Source organism: Trachypithecus francoisi, unplaced genomic scaffold (assembly GCF_009764315.1).
Source record: "Trachypithecus francoisi isolate TF-2019V2 unplaced genomic scaffold, Tfra_2.0 Lachesis_group12, whole genome shotgun sequence".
Taxonomy (NCBI): Eukaryota; Metazoa; Chordata; class Mammalia; order Primates; family Cercopithecidae; genus Trachypithecus; species Trachypithecus francoisi.
This window is the reverse complement of record NW_022681457.1, coordinates 54,143,892-54,165,299: the sequence shown is the minus strand read 5'-3', so window position 1 is coordinate 54,165,299 and position 21,408 is coordinate 54,143,892. Positions and strand designations below refer to the sequence as shown.

General features: G+C 41.4%; 1 pseudogene; it reads right to left on the bottom strand.

Moving 5' to 3' along the window:
• The window catches only part of LOC117093731, a 135,323-nt pseudogene that overhangs the window by 11,595 nt on the left and 102,320 nt on the right, over window positions 1-21,408 (bottom strand).

Here is a 21,408-nt window from a genome sequence, read left to right as displayed (position 1 = left end):
AACCTTATTGGAGCTTCCCCAGGTGTTGTTTTTCTTAATGTGTTTGTGTCGGGCAGGCATATGGGGCTCAGGAAGTTGGGACAAAATAGAGGATTGTTTGTACTGGGCCCAGGACTAAGATATGTGGCAGACACTGGTAATTAGAGCAGGACAGAGACTTTCACAACGTTTGTCCTTACAATGTCTGGAGTCTATAGATAACCTTAATCGGTTAGGTCCGGGGTCGATCTTTAACTAGGCTCAGGGCGCCGCCCGGGCTGTTTGCCTGTGGACTTCATTTCTGCCTCTTAGTCTCTTCATTTGATCTCTTTCATTCCCCCGTTTCTCAGGTACATCTGGAGCCAATCTTGGGTCTTATAAGTCTGATTCTGTTTCAGCGCTTACAGGTTGGTATTGGGCTCTGAGGACCATGAGCTGTATGGTGTCAAACCTTTCCCTGACAAACCGCAAAATTCTGTTAATAACACAAGGTCCTACGGTAAGCAGAAATAGTAGACTTAGCAGGGGTCCAAGGAAGGGGGCTAACAGGGGAAACATAGAGGAATTTTACCATTGTCATCATGACACTGAGATTACAAACTTTACAAAGTAATAGAATATTATAAAGTAAGTGGGGGCAGGATGAGAGCACAGGATGGTGTTAACATTAAAATTGCTAATGAAATTTTGGGCACGCATAGTCATTGATAACATTTTATCAGGAAATAGGGTTTGAGAGCAGACAACCTGACTGACCAAAATTTATTAGGTGGGAATTTCCTCATCCTAATAAGCCTGAGAGCACTACAGGAGGCCGGGGCTTATTTCATCCCTTCGGCTTCAACTGTAAAAGGCGGCACGCCTCCAAGGGGGTCGTTTATAGGCCTACCCTCAGAGCACATTCTCTTTCTCAGGGATATTCCTTGCTGAGAAAAAGAATTCAGCGATATTTCTCCTATTTGCATTCAAAAAGAGAAGAAATATGGCTCTGTTCCGTCCGGCTCATCGGCGGCCAGTTCAAGGTTACCTCCCTTGATCCCTGAACATCACTGTTATCCTCTTCTTTTTTCAAGATGCCCAGATTTCATATTGTTTAAACACACATGCTCTACAAACCATCTGTGCAGTTAACTCAGCCATCACAGGGTCCTGAGGTGACATATATCCTCCTCAGCTTACAAAGAAGATGATGGGACTAAGAGATTAAAGCAAAGACATAGGAAATTACAAAAGTATTAAAGTAAAGACAGACATAAGAAATTACAAAAGTATTAATTTCGGAGAACTAATAAAATGTCCATGAAACCTTCATATTTTATGTTTTTTTTTTTTTTGCCGTGGCTTCAGCCAGTCCCTCCATTTAAGGTCTCTGACTCCCCGCAACATTCTCTCTCCCTTTTTCTCTATATAAATGTGCCACGGCGATGAAGGCTCCTTTGTTCTCTCGATTGTGGCATAGGATTCTTTGACTGGTCCAGCACACTAAAAACAAACCGATTAAACAGAGACACATAATTCCAAAATTTACTGCAGTAGAGTTCTCAATAGACTTAATCTAAGTTGTGGGGTTTTAATCCATAAAGAATTTTTTTTTTTTACTTGATCTAATGCCTCAGTTCCAGGCACAATATTTAAATGACTTTGAGAGGCTTTAAAATTTGTTGTTCTAATTTAGAAATGTCTAAAGTGAGATAATTTCCTCTTCCCTGTAGATGGCGTTTTGCCATGTCCCAGTGATGTTTAGACTCATTATAAACTTGGGGTGTAATACAAAAATCTGAAGTATTCCAGTCACACTGTAACTGGAAACAATACCTAATGGAAATATTTATCATCAATTCTTTTTCCTCCGGTTAGGCAGGGCAACAATCATCTGTGGGACCAGGTACCTACACACTATTATTTTTTTTTTTTTTTTTTTTTTTTTGAGACGGAGTCTTGCTCTGCCACCCAGGCTGGAGTACAGTGGCCGGATCTCAGCTCACTGCAAGCTCCGCCTCCCGGGTTTACGCCATTCTCCTGCCTCAGCCTCCCGAGTAGCTGGGACTACAGGCGCCCGCCTCGTCGCCCGGCTAGTTTTTTGTATTTTTAAGTAGAGACAGGGTTTCACCGTATTAGCCAGGATGGTCTCGATCTCCTGACCTCGTGATCCGCCCGTCTCGGCCTCCCAAAGTGCTGGGATTACAGGCTTGAGCCACCGCGCCCGGCTCACACTATTATTAACATATATTTTAATAGGATTATCCATCCTTGTGACTGCCTGAATTAAGGGTGGGAAAGGCACATAAGCCCAGTAGGTATAATTAGCTGCAGCTGCTCCTGCAGGCACGGGGAGACTTACCACCGTTGATACAACAATTAAAGCTGCAAGCAGCATTTTTTTTTTCTGAGGTTTGTGTCACCTTTGCGCTGGCTAGGCTTTTTCTAGCTAACAGTGTCAGCTTCTTTAACTGTGCCCAGGTCGGCAGCTCTGCCTTCCTGGTGCGTGGTGACTTTATCTGTTCTTCTAATATCACCACTTGATTTATCCTGCGAGTCAATGGTGCTCGATGACGGTGTTTCTGTCTCCGTGGAGGCGCTTTTCTTTGCATCTCCGATGGGTTCATTGTAGAACTTCAAATGTTTAGTGGGTATCCAAATAGGAAGCTGATTTTCTCCTAGTGAAACACAAGCAAAACTTCTTCCCCAGATTATTACCTTCCCTATTTCCCATGTCCTATCTTTGTTGTAACAAAGTGAACAGCTGGTGTAACTGATTATCTATGCTATATTTAATTAGAGCTGTCTTAACATCCTTTGTAGCCTGTACTACATATGCAGAATCTGATGTAATATTAACAGGTTGATTAAAATCTTTTAACACTGTAATGACTGCAACCAACTCTGTAAGTCACTTTTTCATTGCTGGAACCATCAGTGAATACTGTCAGAGCATTTTCTAAAGGTTTATGTCTGGTAATTTTAGGTAAAATCCAAGTAGTCAATTTTAAAAACTGGAAGATTTTTGTTTTTGGGTAATGATTATCAATAATTCTTACAAAATCTGCAAGGCCAATTTGCCATGCACCAGAATTGATAAAGGCTCGTTTAACTTGTTCCTTGGTTAAAGGAACAACTATATTGTCTGGGTCATTACCACACAATTTTATTATTTGTAATCTTGTCTGACCAATTAATGTAGCCATTTGATCCAAGTACAATGTAAAAGTTTTAATTGTACTGTGAGGAAGGAATGACCACTCTACAAGATAGTATTTTGAAAATGATGCCTTTTGGAGAATGCGCAGTGGCGAAAATCAAAAGTTGGAGTGGGGCTAAAGAATCTATTTTACTTATTTGCGCTGACCGAAATTTTTTTTTTTTCTCTCTCTTCCACAATTTTAATTTCTTTTGTTGCCTCTGGGGCTAATATTTTTCTATTATCTATTTGCATCCTTAAATAATGAAAAGGAGCAGAGGTTTGGATCTTATTAAATGCTATTGTTAGTCCTGCGTTGGCAACCTCTGCTTGCAGAAATGTGTAACAGTCAATTAATTTGTCTCTTGTTTCTGCAGCACATAAAATATCATCAATATAGTGAATGATATAACAATCTGAAAATTTGTTTCTAACTGGTTGAAGGACTTGACCTACGAAAGCTTGACAAATAGTTGGACTATTAAGCATTCCCTGAGGTAAAACTTTTCACTGAAACCTGGTAGCTGGTTCTTTATTATTTATGGCTGGTATAGTAAAGGCAAATTTTTTACAATCTTGCTCTGCCAGAGGAATGGTAAACAAAAGCAATCCTTTAGACCAATTATAATTAAAAGCCAGTCTTTTGGGATCATGGCCGGAGAGGGCAATCCAGGTTGGAGAGGCCCCACGGGTAGAATTACAGCGTTTACGGCTCTTAAGTCTATTAACATACGCCATTTGCCTGATTTTTTTTTTTTTTTTTGAATTACAAATACAGGAGAATTCCAGGGTGAGAATGAAGGCTCAATGTGTCCCTTTTCTAATTGTTCCTTTGCTAATAAGGGTAAAGCCTCCAGTTTTTGCTTTGGTAGCGGCGGCCACTGATTTAAAGCAATGGCAGAGATACCTGCTCCTGTCTCTACCAACCCTTCAAACTGTTTTCCTTGAATAATGGCCTTACACACAGGTCTGCTCTCAGAGACCAGACTTGCCCAATATGCAGCCTTTCCTGCCAGATCAGTGCTTCCAAACCCTCCTGTTCTTTTTATTTCACTGTTTCCAACTTTAATATAAGGTAGGAGTAATAATTGAGCGATCCTGTCTCCTGGACTGGCACTCCAAGGAATTGAGGAACTAATAACCAATTGAATTTCACCTTCATAGTCTGAATCAACCACACGAGTATGAATTTGAACTCCTTTTAGATTTAAACTTGATCTTCCTAAGATTAGTCCTACAGTCCCCTCAGGCAATGGGCCGTATACCCCTGTGGAGGCTCCCCTGGAAGCAGAGAGACTGCTTGTAAAGTACATAGATCTACTGCTGCACTGCCACTTGTGATAACTGGCTTATTCCCTGAGACACTTGTGACAGTGGGGGTTGTTGTTCCTGAAAACGCTGAGGAACAAAGCGTTGAATTTTAAATGTCCCAGTTTGTTGCGGGGCCTGAGGCTGGCCCCTCCTCTCGTTTCCTGACAGTGAAAGGAGGGGCAGGCAGTTCCTGGGTCTTGGATTTTTCTCCCAGGTCCTAAGGCAGATAGCCCTGATTTGCTCAATGGCCTCATTTGGCATTATTGCTTGTTGGTCAACAGTGCTCCAATTTTGACCTATTCCTAATAGTTGATCTGCATCTATGTTAATTGGAGGATTGGCAGTCCTATTTCTTCGGACCTGCACTTGTGCCCCATCAATCCACCAAGTCTTAAATTGTAAAAATTGAGAGGGTGAAAGTGAGGATTTTGCCAGAATCTCCCAATCATTCCATACTGTAAGTGGGATGATTTTACCTTCCCTACTTGCTTGTTTTAATTTTTTGCCAATTTTTTCCCAATCTTTTAGATCTAAAGTTCCCTGTTCTGGAAACCATGGACAAAACTGTTCTATTGTTTGAAAGAGCGTATTTAGATTTTTGCTAGACACTTTAACTCCCCCTCTTTTTTAAGAGAATTTTTATAAAGCTGCGATGAGGCATATTTACTTTTAGTTTGCTCCATTGTTACCCTAGGTTCTTCCGAGCGCGCAAGCTTACCACAAGGCTGACTGTAGACGTACTCGGGAGTCTCTCGTCAACTTGTCTTCAATGACCACGCTCCAGCATACCTTCACCTTAGAGAAAAGCTTCCAAGTTGGGCACCAGATGAAGGGGTGGCGTGCCCCTCCACACCTGTGGGTGTTTCTTGTTAGGTGGAACGAGAGACTTTAGAAAAGAAGTAAGACCCAGAGACAGAGTATAGAGAAAGAAAAGCGGGGCCCATGGGACCAGCGCTCAGCTTACAGAGGACCCACGCCGGCCCTTCAGAGTTACTTTCCCTTGTAGTGGGTCCGGGTGCGCTGGTCACCTCCCGTCAGCCTGCTCCCTCCCGCGGCTCAACCTGGGCGGGGGCTGAGGCCTGCGGCCGGGAGAGGTACGGAGGGGGTTCTGTGGACAGTGGGTCCTCGCTATCCGGTAGAACAGGATGGGGGGGGGGCAGTCGGTTGCTTGGATTTTAGCGGTCGAGCAACCAGTACCTTACAGGATTCAGAGGCTAATTGGAAAGGGGACAGCCAAGGGGGCGGGTTCCCAGCTATATCCTGCCATATGAGGATATATGGGATATGATCCGGGTGATTAGCATGCCCAGGCTGGAAAACCTTGGACTTTACCCTAGTGATGACAGGGAGACAGAATGTCCCTTCGGGTGGCCACCCTACGTTAAGGGCGGGCCACTCGGAGCGGCACAGAGTAATTAGCTTTCCCTTCCTGATATCCATACCAAGATCATGGCCCCTTGCCCTAACATCCTTGAAATTACTTGTAAGGAGAGATAGGGGAGTGCTCTGGGTATTACCCATCCTGAACAGTAGCGCCCGGAGTGGCGTCTGCAACAGATCCTGCAAGGGAAAAGTGAGTTGCTGGAATATCAACAACAAGTTTACATCAGTCGCAGGCGCGCACCAGAAATCTGGGTCAGAATAAATTCAGACAAGAATCAGATGAGAGCCAGGGGACGTCTCCCACCGGTCTCCACTGGCTGTCCTATAGCGCGTCCGCCAGGACTTATGCCAGCTTTCAGCTTCAGACCTCACGAGTCACAGATTCAGAGCGGACTTAGAGAGCCGCGGATTCAGACAGGCTAACAGCCTCAGAGCGGACTTAGAGATCCGCAGGTTCAGAACGGACACAGACAGACAAACAGACGAGCCGCAGCCTCAGAGAGCCGCCGATTCAGAATGAACACAGACAGACAAACAGACGAGCCGGCTCACCTATTAGCAGATCGATCCTAGTAGATCCGTTGACCAGGGGTCTGGTGGGCTTGGGGAATCCCGGGAGAGCCCCCAAATGTTATGCCCAGACCGTTTGTTCCCCGAAGAAGACCACCAGAGTCCAGAGTCAAAGCCAAGCGGCAAGGATCTTTAATGCAAGTTCGAACTTGGTCCCTCCGTTCTACAACATACAAGAGGGCCTGGAACAATGAGTGCGCTTGCTTTTTATAGCTCAAGGTAAACAGGACTTGTCAGGTTACAGAGGAACAAGGCATTTCTCTAGGCTACAGCATTACAATTGGTTTACATGTTAATGTTAAGTTATGCTTTTAGCAGCCTTCTTATCGGTTCCTGCGCTTTTACAAACGGTTGTAACCTTATTGGAGCTTCCCCAGGTGTTGTTTTTCTTAATGTGTTTGTGTCGGGCAGGCATATGGGGCTCAGGAAGTTGGGACAAAATAGAGGATTGTTTGTACTGGGCCCAGGACTAAGATATGTGGCAGACACTGGTAATTAGAGCAGGACAGAGACTTTCACAACGTTTGTCCTTACAATGTCTGGAGTCTATAGATAACCTTAATCGGTTAGGTCCGGGGTCGATCTTTAACTAGGCTCAGGGCGCAGCCCGGGCTGTTTGCCTGTGGACTTCATTTCTGCCTCTTAGTCTCTTCATTTGATCTCTTTCACCACCTCCCAGGTTCAAGCGATTCTCCTGTCTCAGCCTCCCGAGTAGCTGGGATTACAGGCATGAACCACCACACCCAGCTAATTTTTGTATTTTCAGTAGAGACAGTCTGTGAAATTAGCTAGGTGGGTTGTTGGGTGCCTGTAAGATAGATATTTGCATATCCACAAAACAATGGAAAAGCAGCCAGTCTGTGCACCACACCCAGCTAAATTTTGTATTTTCAGGTTTCTCCATGTTGGTTAAGTTGGTCTTGCCGGGCGCGGTGGCTCAAGCCTGTAATCCCAGCACTTTGGGAGGCCGAGACGGGCGGATCACGAGGTCAGGAGATCGAGACCATCCTGGCTAACACGGTGAAACCCCGTCTCTACTAAAAAAAATACAAAAAACTAGCCGGGCGAGGTGGCGGGCGCCTGTAGTCCCAGCTACTCGGGAGGCTGAGGCAGGAGAATGGCGGGAACCCGGGAGGCGGAGCTTGCAGTGAGCTGAGATCCGGCCACTGCACTCCAGCCTAGGCGACAGAATGAGACTCCGCCTCAAAAAAAAAAAAAAAAAAAGTTGGTCTTGAACTCCCTACCTCAGTTGATACACCCGCCTCAGTCTCCCTAAGTGCTGGAATTACAGGCGTTGGCCACTGTGCCTGGCTATGGTTTCATACACTCAACACAGACTATCTGACAAAATGGAGGAAAAAAAGATCTTATTTACTATAGCATTAAGTAATAAATTTCTAAGAAAAAAATTGACCAAGGAGGTAAAAATCTTTACAATAAAAAATGAAAAAATTAGAGAAGATCCAAATAAATTTTAAAATATTTTATGTCTATGGATTGAAAGAATAAATATTAATAAAGTGCCATATTATCCAAAGTGATCTATAGATTCAATAAACTTCCTATCAAAATTGCAGTGGCATTTTTTTCACAGTACTGGAAAATGCAATTCTAAAATTTACATGAAACTAAAGTAAACTTTGACTAGCCAAAGCAACCTTGAGGAAAAAGAACAAAGCAGAAAAATATCATACTTATAATTTCAAACTGTATTTCAAGACTTTATAGTAATAAAAACAGATAGACTGTGCAGAAAAATGAACAAAAAGTGCAACAGAAACTATTACTCTTATACATATCAGACCTGATGCAAAAAGAGAAGATGAAAAATAGTTTTAGTTTCTCTAAATCATGCAGATAGATATTTGCATATCCGCAAAACAATGGAAAAGCAGCCAGACTGTGCAGTATCTTTTTTGTTTGTTTGTTTTGTTTTGTTTTGTTTTGTGACAGAGTTTCACTCTGTTGCCCAGGCTGGGGTGCAATGGCACAATCTCAGCTCATGGTAAGCTCCATCTTCTGGGCTCAAGTGATTCTTTGGCCTCAGCCTCCCAAGTAGCTGTGATTACAGGCACCCAACAACCCACCTAGCTAATTTCTGTATTTTTAGTAAAGACGAGGTTTCACAATGTTGGTCAGGCTAATCTTGAATTTCTGACCTCTGATGGTCCACCTGCCTTGGCCTCCCAATATTCTGAGATTACAGACATGAGCCAATGTGCCCAGCCTCTGCAGTCTCTTGTATGCCATAAAGATGTCTTTGGTTCTCACTGTGAACTTGAAGGAAGCTCACCAAAAGAAAAGAATCCTTAGAGAATTTAAAATGACAAGAGAGAAGATGCCCATTTGTGGGAGCAAAATTAAGTAAATGAATAAACAAACAACACAGCTGCCCAGGAACTATTTTCTTTGGAACACAGCTTTCTGAATCACATTTTAAAAACTGGCTTTCTCACTGACCTTGGGACCTGTTATCTGTGTAGTCTGTGGTATTCAATTTCACTCACACCTACCTGGGGGTTTGGCAATCATCTCATGTCTCTTTATAGTCAAAGGTCTTTTTCCTTGCTCCAGACGGGTGATCAGATCTGTCTTAGAGACAACAATACCTGTTTTATTAAAAATAAATAACATGAATCTTGCTCATATTCTGCAATTACAAGCTAGTAATGTGCTCAGCAGAGCAGATGTAATAAAATATTCTTGTAAATTAATACCAAAATACTAATTTATAACAGAAATTTCTAAATATTTAGAAAATACTTTCAGCGGGGTGCAGTGGCTCACACTTGTAATCCTAGCACTTCGGGAGGCTGAGGTGGGTAGATAACCTGAGGTCAGGAGTTCAAGACCAGCCTGACCATCATAGAGAAACCCCATCTCTACTAAAAATACAAAAAATTAGCCGGACATGGTGGCACATGCATGTAATCCCAGCTACTCAGGAGGTTGACACAAGAGAATTGCTTGAACCCAGGAAGTGGAGGTTGTGGTGAGCGGAGATCATGCCATTGCACTCCAGCCTGAACAATAAGAGCGAAACTCCGTCGAAAAGAAAAAAAGAAAAGAAAAGGAAAGGAAAGAAATGAAAAGAAAGAAAGAAGAAAGAAAAGAAAGAAAGAGAGAAAGAAAGAAAGAAAGAAAGAAGGAAGGAAGGAAGGAAGGAAGGAAGGAAGGAAGGAAAGAAGGAAAGAAAGAAAGAAAGAAAATACTTTCAATATGCAGGTTTCTTAATTTTACTATCTGGTACTATGGAATCAAAAATTGGTAGTGGCAATTAGATTTTCAGATGGGGGCAACAATATTTTATACCACTAAATTTCTGGAATTACCACTAATTTAGAGTGAAGAATACAGCTCAACTCAGGAATGTGGAAAGTTTGGATTAAGATGAAACATCTTGAAGAAATTCTATTCTAAATGAACAAATTCTGAAGATTTTCTGGAAAAAGCAATCTGAAACTCTTTTATGAAAAGAATAAATTACTAAAAACATTCTACAAAAAAAGATAAATAAAATTTTTAGGGTATATTATGAATTATGTATTCAAGTTATCCTCACCAAGGAAGACCAGGTTTCTGTGGTTCTCTAATATCACATCCCTATATAAATTCTGCTGTGCAGTGTCCAGGCAACGCCACTCCTCCAGAGAGAATTCTATGGCCACATCTATAAATTGCAATGGTCCCTGAAACACACACACACACCCTTTTACTAAATGGCCTTGAGCAGAATTTTTAATTTGACTTAAGGTGAAATGTGAGAGTAAAGAGAACTGGTTCTGACTTACAGGACTGACTAAAATTATCCAATAAAATAATTTTCAACACAGAAATATTCTCTACTGTATTCTCTAACTCTGAGAAAAAAGAGTAGCATAAGATCCACAACATCAGTTCATATATATTTTCCTAGATAATAAAGTATAAAATTAAGGGCATGAACAAGAACATGTACAGTTTTGAGTACTATATTTACATCATACAGAATGAGTTGTGAATATTTTTCAGATGAAAAAGACAGGTTGAGTTAGAAGGCACCTCTCAAATTTTAATATACATAATAAGCCAAAGACCTTGTTATGCAGGCTTTTTTTTCCATAAGATCTGGAATAAAGTCTGATTTTTTGAATTTTTTTTTTTTTTCTTTTTGAGACAGAGTCTCGCTCTGTCGCCTGGGCTGGAGTGCAGTGGCCGGATCTCAGCTCACTGCAAGCTCCGCCTCCTGGGTTCACGCCATTCTCCTGCCTCAGCCTCCCGAGTAGCTGGGACTACAGGCGCCCGCCACCTCGCCCGGCTAGTTTTTTTGTATTTTTTAGTAGAGACGGGGTGTCACAGTGTTAGCCAGGATGGTCTCGATCTCCTGACCTCGTGATCCGCCCGTCTCGGCCTCCCAAAGTGCTGGGATTACAGGCTTGAGCCACCGTGCCCGGCCGATTTTTTGAATTTCTAACTAGCTCAGCAATAATGCCAATGCTTTTGGCCCAAGAATGATATTTTGTCAAACAACTAGTAAGTGGAAGAGCCTGTGTTTTTCCCAGTTTTTCTGGCCTGTAAACAAAGATAAGAGCCTTCATATTTCAATAAAAATATGTACTAAAAAAATAAGAAAAAAAGGACAGCTGCCAGATTAAATGTGATGTTTTGTGCACATAAACTGCATAAAGATACTTAATAATAAAGAGAAAAGGCCGGACGCGGTGGCTCAAGCCTGTAATCCCAGCATTTTGGGAGGCTGAGACGGGCGGATCACGAGGTCAGGAGATCCAGACCATCCTGGCTAACACGGTGAAACCCTGTCTCTACTAAAAACTACAAAAAACTAGCCGGGCGAGGTGGCGGCGCCTGTAATCCCAGCTACCCGGGAGGCTGAGGCAGGAGAATGGCGTGAACCCGGGAGGCGGAGCTTGCAGTGAGCTGAGATCCGGCCACAGCACTCCAGCCTGGGTGACAGAGCGAGACTCTGTCTCAAATAATAATAATAATAATAATAAAGAGAAAAATAATTAACTCTATAATGAAAAAAAAATCTTTCAGAAAGCTATTCCACCAAGTGAATCATTAACTCTGTCACCCAGGCTGCAGTGCAGTGGCATGATCTCAGCTCACTGCAACCTCCACCTCCCGGGTTCAAGCAGTTCTTCTGCCTCAACCTCCCAAGTAGCTGAAATTACAGGCACGCACCACCATGCCCTGCTAATGTTTGTATTTTTAGTAGAGATGGGGTTTCACCATACTGACCAGGCTGGTCACGAACTCCTGACCTTGTGATCCACCCGCCTTGGCCTCCCAAAGTGCTAGGATTACAGGCATGAGCCACCACACCCAGACTTTCTAGGGTAATTATATTAGAAAATAAATATGTGGCCGGGCGTGGTGCCTCACACCTGTAATCCCGCCACTTTGGCAGACCGATGCGGGCAGATAATGAGGTAAGGAGATTGAGACCATCCTGGCTAACATGGTGAAACCAAGTCTCTACTGAAAATACAAAAATTAGTTGGGCCTGGTGGCAAGCACTTGCAGTTCCACCTACTTGGGAGGCTGAGGCAGGAGAATTCCATGAACCCAGAAGGTGGGTTTCCAGTAGTCGAGATAGCGCCTTTGCACTCCAGCCTGGGGGACAGAGCGAGATTCCGTCTCAAAAAAAAAAAAAAAAAAAAAAAGTAAAGAAAAGAAAAAAAAGAAATTAATTATAATAACAATTCTTCTGTTCATGAATATCCCTTCAGGAATAGACATCAGAAGTCACAACAGTATAAAGAAAGTGGCCTAAATAAAGCCCAACATTTTGGACACATCCATTTATTTTACCAACGATATGATGCATAATTTAATTATTTATCCAGTTGCTAGTCTAGACAAAAAGTTTCTGGGTTGTAGGAACCATGACTGCTTTTATTTTTTTTATGGTGATATGAAATGTAAGCAACTCCATTATCTATTTGGGTCTCCAGATTTCTCCTCCCTGTTTATCTTCCAAGTACCAGGAAACTGGAGAAACTCTCATCTGTGTACCAACCAAAGACATTTCTTGTATGAGGAGAGGAACAAACACAGGATGACTAAATTTCTCTTACACTAAGAGAGAAACAGAATTAACTATCCTTCTGAGTCTGACACAATTGTGCTATGGACATCCTCAAATGCCTCAAAGACACCTAGGTGATTGTGAGAGAATTTCCAGTGACCCTGGATTGATGGCCCAATGATAAGCCAGGCTGGAGAGACTCAGGCTGATTCTAAACAGAAAATAGAACTACACAGGTGGAACTCCAGAACCTGGATCACTTGTTCTGATTTGCTAGCTCTTGGATAAAGGAAAGAATGAAAATGCTCTACTCCAGTATCACATTTTACAGGTAAATATAGTTGTGGTCATGGCTCTGGATACTTTGTGGCCTTGATCTCTCACTCCTAAGATGCTTATTTACACTTACAGATTATGCCATCAGATTCTATTTCCTCCTGGAGACTCTCACGTGACTGTAGAAGGTCAATGAAGATGTGAAAAATCTCAAAGAGCCACACTCCCAAATGGGGGCTGTAAGATGTCTATGCTGATATCTCACAATGCAGAAAATGCCTTTTGTTAGTTTTCTGTATATTCTCAATTCAAAGTCAGTCCCTTTTTTATAAATCTAGGTAGAGGCCAGACCTTATCTGAAGATTCTAGGTAAGATACCTAGAATCTCTGCATCCTCTGGTATTACAGAAGTGGAGTACAATCAAAAAAGAAATCCCAGCCGGGCGCGGTGGCTCACGTCTGTAATCCCAGCACTTTGGAAGGCCGAGGTGGGCGGATCACGAGGTCAGGAGATCGAAACCATCCTGGCTAACACAGTGAAACCCTATCTCTACTAAAAATACAAAAAAAAAAAAAAAAAAAAAATTAGCCGGGCGTAGCGGCGGGCGCCTGTAGTCCCATCTACTCGGGAGGCTGAGGCAGGAGAATGGCGTGAACCCGGGAGGCGGAGCTTGCAGCGAGCCAAGATCGCGCCACTGCACTCCAGCCTGGGGGCAGAGAGAGACTCCGTCTCAAAAAAAAAAAAAAAAGAAATCCCCTCATAGAGGCTTCTCCAGCACATTCTAAATAATAAGTCTACCTCAAAAAAAAAAAAAAAAAAAGTTGACACAACATGAATGTAAGTAGACAGTTTATTTGGGTCAAGCTTAAGGATTACAGCCTGGGAGCAAATACTCAAGTTGCCTGGAATCCACAGTTCGATTAGCAGCAGTTACAAGAGGAGTTGTAAAGACAAAAAGAAAGGGACAGAGAGTGGGTTGATAAAAAGTTATTTGTCAAAATTTTTATTTATTTAAAGAAATAACATTGATTATTGATTAGATATATATCATTATGGTTTAGGGTATGAGATATAGTGTCCAATGCAACATTATTAGTTTTACACATATGTACTTGTGGCAAGAGTGAAGAGTTTCAAGAGATGAATACACAGTTCAAATGGGGGAGAAATAACTGCACTTTTATTTTAATGTCTCTCTGAGTTTGATAACCAAAGGACTTGCATTTTTTAGATAAAATTTTTTATTTCTCAAATCTGAAGACCAGGATTCAAAATTTGGAGCTGTAGGTTTAAAATCTGAATGGCTGCAGTATCAGCAGGTGTTATCAGCACATTTGCGGACATTTTAGCAAAAGGAAGAAGGAGAAAGTGGAGATTCTCATATCTACACATCTACCCAACACACACATTGAGTCTGTGGGCCCCATGGTCTCTGAATCCGTTTCAGGTTTGAAGATACAAGAGTCATTGAGAAAGATAAAATGATTGATTGCTGCCCTGTGAAGTTTGTAGAAATTTGGTCTAGCCTCTCTGGAAGTGACTGTAGAGAACTATAGATACCAAATATGAAGAGACACAATTCTGCCTGCATATTTAGGGGACAGCATGCACTTTGCTGCACAAGTGTGAGTTGGCTAGAAGCCTGAGAGGGAAAGCCCTCTCTAGAGAAAATTCTGGTTGGCACCTTATGTGTTTATATCATGTCTGATAATTTTAGACACTGTTTGGAAACAATGATTAAAAGAAAAATTTTACCCAGCCCCAGTAAAATGCCACAAAAACAAAACAGAAAAAAAAAAAAACATTTTATTACACAATTAAACTTGAATGTGATGTTAATCATAGTCAATCTGCTTAAGAGACTGCAAAGGCAGAAAGATGGTCACCATAATTAGTTCACAAGTAGAAGAATTTCCAGCACCATGTCACACATAGTTTATCCTAAATTTACATGGAGATTGAAGAGGCCATCTGTGTATGCTAATTGCTTATATTCAATGACAAATAAACTTTTCACACCTTCATAACAGGAGGTAGTTTAGCATCTCTAAGCCACGTATCCACTAAAGCTAAGCTTTCACTCTGTTATGAAAATGGTTGAATAGGGTTCTATTTTTTTGGCTATCTACATTTTAGAGCAGTGGCTCTGTACTGCCTGGCACTGGCCTACAGCACTCCTGCTTGCTTCCTCCTGGTGGCTAGTGTCCCCTTGACCTGTATCATCTGCCTCTGAGGCACAGCCCAGAGCACAGTTTACATTTTATGTGAACCACATTTGCTACAGCATCACTCTAATATCACATCAGAGAGTAAAGTTTGAGCTGCAGGAGGAGAGCCTGCAGCCCTCGTGGGTAGAATTGCACCTTCACAATAATGAGAATGTGAGCAGTGTTTCAGCCCCAGTTTCTACTTATAATGGTGAAATGGAAAAAATACTGCTGAATTTCCAGCATGTGTCAAGAGAGAGATAGCTCCAAAAGTTCTCACTGTGACAGCCCACCTCATTCAGACACCATGGGATACTACCACGGCTTTTGAAACAGACACCCAAAGCATTGGAGAGAAAATCAGATCTCCATCTGAGCAAGACTATTTTGAGAGAAAAAAGTTTAAATTATCTTAAGAAAAACCTCAGATTAGGTATAAGATTGATCAAGTCAGCCAGAAAAAATTTCCCTAAAAGTAATTTCTTTCTAAACACCCGAAGTGCGCAACTACTCTCAGCATGAGAAACATGAGCATTATGAAGAAAGGGAGCAGATTTTCATTAGAATTTTATAAAGTTTCTGCCGGGCGCGGTGGCTCAAGCCTGTAATCCCAGCACTTTGGGAGGCCGAGACGGGCGGATCATGAAGTCAGGAGATGGAGACCATCCTGGCTAACACGGTGAAACCCCGTCTCTACTAAAAAAAAAAATACAAAAAGTGAGCCCGGCGAGGTGGCGGGCGCCTGTAGTCCCAGCTACTCCCGAGGCTGAGGCAGGAGAATGGTGTAAACCGGGAAGGCGGACCTTGCAGTGAGCTGAGATCCAGCCACTGCACTCTAGCCCGGGTGACAGAGTAAGACTCCATCTCAAAAAAAAAAAGAATTTTATAAAGTTTCTTTTCTATCTCTGCTTCTCTCTCAACTCCCAGCCATTGAATGGGGGTTCTATATTGAAATGTATCTGACAACTTCCAACAACACTCTTAGATGAAGAAATAGAATGTGACTGTGTTCATATAGTGGAATATATTAGAGCTTGCAACATAACTAACTGAAGAGCTATTACAGTTTTTAGGTGGCTTCATCACCTGTCTTTATTTGTCTTAGAGTAGCAGCATTCCAATTTAGTGAAATAAAAGATAACAAAATTGTGCTTACTCATAATTATCCATATTGAAAAAAGTAATAAACATGTCAGACTAATTATCTACTGCTACAATTTGGTAGTAAATTTTCTTTGGATATTAGATATAAATATCTAACTGAATAATTTTAATGAACAAGTCATAATACATGTACTTTTTTTGTTGTTGTTTTTGAGACGTTCTCACTCTGCCACCCAGGCTGGAATGAAATGGCACAATCTCGGCTCACTGCAACGTCTACCTCCTGGGTATAAGCAATTCTCCTGCCTCAGCCTCTCAAGTACCTGGGATTCCATGTGAGTGACACCACACCTTGCTAATTTTTTATTTTAGTAGAGATGGGGTTTCACTATTTTGGCCAGGCTGGTCTTGAACTCCTGAGCTCAGGTGATTTGCCCGCCTCAGACTCCCAAAGTGCTGGGATTACAGGCGTGAGCCACAGCGCCCAGCTATGTATGTAGCATTTTTTAAAATTGCAACTATACTTCAGTTAAAACACTTTGTATTTCAAAAGTGTAAATAACAATATTAAAATAACTAAGTGATTCATTCAAAGTAACTATTGTGGGTTTATATTTATACTATTGTAGAAAATACTGTATTTTGGCTCATGCCTGTAATCCCAGCATGTTGGGAGGCTGAGGCGGGTGGATCACCTGAGGTCAGGAGTTCAAGAGCAGCCTGACCAACATGGTGACACCCTGTCTTTACTAAAAATTTGAAAAATTAGCTGGGCATGGTTGTGCACACCTGTAATCCCAGCTACTTGGGAGGCTGAAGCAGGACAATCGCTTGAACTGGGGTGGCAGTGGTTGTAATGAGCCGAGATAACGGCAGTGTACTCCAACCTGGGCAACAGAGTCTGACTGTCTCTCAAAAAAAAGAGAGAAAGAAAGAAAATACTGTTTAATTTTTATGAATGCACGTTGTCTACAAGCACTACACATAACTATGCTAATTGTTTTGAAATAATCAATAGAAAGCAAGGTACAACTACAGACCCCACTGTTCATTTTATGCACTGAACTGTGCTCACTTTTGCAGTATAAGTACTTCAGCCTGCAAATATTAGATAATTACCTCGGATAATCAAGTTTCTGTCAAAGAAACTAAGTATCCTTTAGTCTTCGTCATTCTGTATTGCTAAATTTGATCCTGTCTTTGTGCTAAGCTTCTATGTGCTCTTAAAATGAGCTTTTTTTTTTTTTTTTTTTTTTTTTTTTTTTTTTTTTTTGAGACGGAGTCTTGCTCTGTCGCCCGGGCTGGAGTGCAGTGGCCGGATCTCAGCTCACTGCAAGCTCCGCCTCCCGGGTTTACGCCATTCTCCTGCCTCAGCCTCCCGAGTAGCTGGGACTACAGGCGCCAGCCACCTCGCCCGGCTAGCTGTTTTGTATTTTTCAGTAGAGACGGGGTTTCACCGTGTTAGCCAGGATGGTCTCAAACTCCTGACCTCGTGATCCGCCCGTCTCGGCCTCCCAAAGTGCTGGGATTACAGGCTTGAGCCACCGCGCCCGGCCAAAATGAGCTTTTATCTAAATAACTCTGTGTTTAACTCAAAGGACTAAAAATAAAAAAAAAAAAACTTTTCAGGAGCAAAGACAAGGCAATATATCTGAAGTACTAGATAAAGATAATCTGGAGCCAAAAACATGACAAAAGGTTTATTTAGCTGTTAATATGATTTACATATATTTCCAAAAAAAGCAGAGAAAAATATCTATATATAATCTAAATCCCTTAAGAAAAGAGAGAACAGCAAAATATTTTTTGAGACTTTTAATTAATTAATTTATTTATTTTACTTTAAATTTTGGGGTAGATGCGCAGAAAGTGCATGTTTGTTACATGCACGTGCCATGGTGTTTTGCTGCACCCATCAACCTGTCATCTACACTAGCTATTTCTCCTAATGCTATCCCTCCCCTAGCCCCATATTCCCCTTTTTGGAACTTTTTTTTTTTTTTTTTTGAGACAGAGTCTCGCTCTGTCGCCCAGGCTGGAGTGCAGTGGCGCGATCTCGGTTCACTGCGACCTCCGCCTCCCGGGTTCACGCCATTCTCCTGCCTCAGCCTCCCAAGTAGCTAGGACTACAGGCGCCCCCTGCCACGCCCAGCTAATTTTTTGCATTTTCAGTAGAGACGAGGTTTCACTGTATTAGCCAGGATGGTTTCCATCTCCTGACCTCGTGATCCACTCGCCTCGGCCTCCCAAAGTGCTGGGATTACAGGCATGAGCCACCGCACCCGGCCTTTTGGAACTTTTTAAAAAGTTTTTGAACTCTTGGACATCAGATTTTACACACTGTATGCATTTGAAACAATCTTTATGGGGGAAAAAGCAGACGGGAGAAAAATATTATAAAAAATCCATGAGTGCACAAGACCAATGCAAGAGACTAGAGAGCCCAGAAATAACGCCACCCTCCTACCACCATCAGATTTTTTACAAATCTGACAAGAAAAATGTAGGAATAATTATCTATTTTATAAGTGGTGCTGGAATAACTACCTAACACTACGTAAAAGACTGAAACTGAACCCCTTTATTACACTGTATACAAAAATCAACCCAAAATAAATTAAGGACTTAAATGTAAAACTTTAAATTATAAGAAACCCTCCAAGATAACCTAAGAAATACTATTCTAGACATAAAAACTGGCAAAAACTACATGATGAAGCTACATAAAGCAACTGCAACAAAAGCAAAAATTGACTTATGGGTCCTATTTAAAGTGCTTCTTCATAGCAAAAGGAAACTATCAACAGAGTAAACAGACAACCTACAGAAGAAAATAAAATATTTGCAAACTTTGCCTCTGGCAAAGATATAATATCCAGAATGTATTAAGAACTTAAACAAGTTTACAAGAAAAAACTAAACAGTCTCATTAAAAAGGAGGCAAAAAAATATAAACAGATGCTTTTCAAAAGAATACATACATGTGACTAACAAGCATATGAAAAAAATTATCATCACTAATTAGAGAAATTAAAAGGAAAAACACAATGAGATACGACCTCACACCAGTCAGAATGGCTATTTTTTAAAAGTCAAAAAATAACAGATGCTGGCAAGGTTGCAGAGAAAACGGAATGCTCATACTCTGCTGGTGGGAGTGTAAATTAGGTCAACAACTGTAAAAAGCAGTGTGACAATTCCTTACAGAACTAAACACAATTATCATTTGACCCAGGAGCTTCATAATTGGGTATATACCAAAAGAAATATAAATTATTATATTATAAAGACACATCCACAGGTATGTTCACTGCAGCACTATTCACAACAGCAAAGACATGGACAGGCCCTAAATGCCTGTCAATGGTAGACTGGATAAAGAAAATACGGTATGGTCAGATGCAGTGGCTCATGTTTGTAATCCCAGCACTTTGGGAGGCCGAGGCAGGTGGATTGCCTGAGCTTAGAAGTTTGAGACCAGCCTGGGCAACATGGCAAAATCCCCTCTCCACGAAAAATACAAAAAGAAAAATTGGTCAGGCATGGTAAAGAAGGTGTGTAGTCCTTGATACTTGAAAGGATGAGGTAGGAGAGAATTGCTTGAGCCTGGGAGGTTGAGGCTGAAATAAGGCAATATCACACCACAGCATGCTAGCCTGGGAAATAAGTGACACCCTGTCTCCAAAAATAAAATAAAATAAAATAAAAGATTTAGTAAAAACAAAATATGGTACATAAACATCATGGAATACTCTATGACCATTTACAAAAAAATCATGTCTTTTGCAATAACATCAAAGAAGCTTGAGGCCATTATTATTAGAAAATTAATGCAAAAAGAGAAAACCAAATGCATATTATTTACAATTTAGAGCTAAGTAATAAGAACACATGAACACAAAGAGCGGAACAACAGACACTGAGGCCTAGTTGAGGGTGGACAGTGGGAGGACTAAGAGGATCAGAAAACATACCTGCTTGACACTAGGCTTAGTACTTCAGTGACAAAATAATCTGCACACCAAAACCCCATAACATAATTTTAGCTATATAACAAACCCACATGTGTGTCCCAAAACAAAAATAAAAGCTAAAAAAAAAAAAAAAAAAAAACTCCCCGAGTTGGAGAGAGTGCAATATAGGTGAAAAAACTGATTTTTGCTACAGATAGTGGCCCAGGTGAGGCTGTACTCTGATTTATTTCTGTGTGAATGCAGGCAGATGAGAATATGAACAAGTGCTCCAGACCCAAGGTTGGTGGAGAAAACAGGTTGCTGATGGCTTAATGGTGACAATGACACAACTCCTTGTCCAGTAGTCAGGTATTCTGCTGTTGGCTCTATGTCCACATATCCAATACAGTCCAGTGGGAGCCACCCAGTCCTAATGATATCCTAGATGGGGCCAAGCAGTTAGTAACTTAGGAAACTTACTGAATTCATTCTTTTCTGTATGGTTTAGGCCCCACCAAGTGATTGTCGTTGCTGTACTGTTATACAGCTTTTGTCCTAGGAAACTGAGATTTCCCACAGGGACAGTGAAGTTTTTCCTTTTTCTAGCTATGCAATATTGCCCAATAATGGAAGTTTTTAAGACCTAAAAATTGTTTGAGTCTTCTGGACTTGAGTTAGGTCAGGAAGTGGATCAGTAGGCACTAGTTCTTGGGCTTTCCAAGGACACTGGTCTCCCATAGTGGTCCCTCCGCATACATAACAGGAAGTTACATTGAGGAAATGGTCTACATTTTCTACTCTAGTCTAGCTCCATCGATCTCTAGAACTACATATTTTCCCTTTTTCCAACAGGGGTCTAGGGGATTGGTAATTATTAGTTCTAAGGGTTACAGTAGCCATCCATATAGAAGAAATTGCTCTTTTTTTTTTCTAAATCCAAACAGGATCTTTGTCTTTTTTTTTTTCAGGTAGCCTAAATGACACAAGACCAGTAATTACATGCGTTATTACACAAGCCTAACTCATGGCAAATGTACTTATTTTCTGTTGTATAACTTCTTTTCTAATCTAGAGAGCCACATTTTAATCCTCACTGGTTACTATTAATGGCAGCACAAGCACCAAATTTTAAGGTTATGTGTTTGAGGATCCTTTTTGCTTCTGTTTTGGCACACATCAGGTCAGTCATTCCCTGGGTTGCACACTTTATACTGAGTGGCATTATACAAGCAAGTCCCTTTTAAAGTTCCTAGGCATTCATAATAACTAAAAAACAGAAAGATTGTTTTAACTTGTTGCCCTACCTCCGTAACCTGATGGATACACTGAGAACAGTCCTCCATGCCAGGAAAATCAGTAGAAGTCCTTATTACACAAGTCCAAAGTTCAAGGAGAGTAAGTCCCATGGTAAGTTT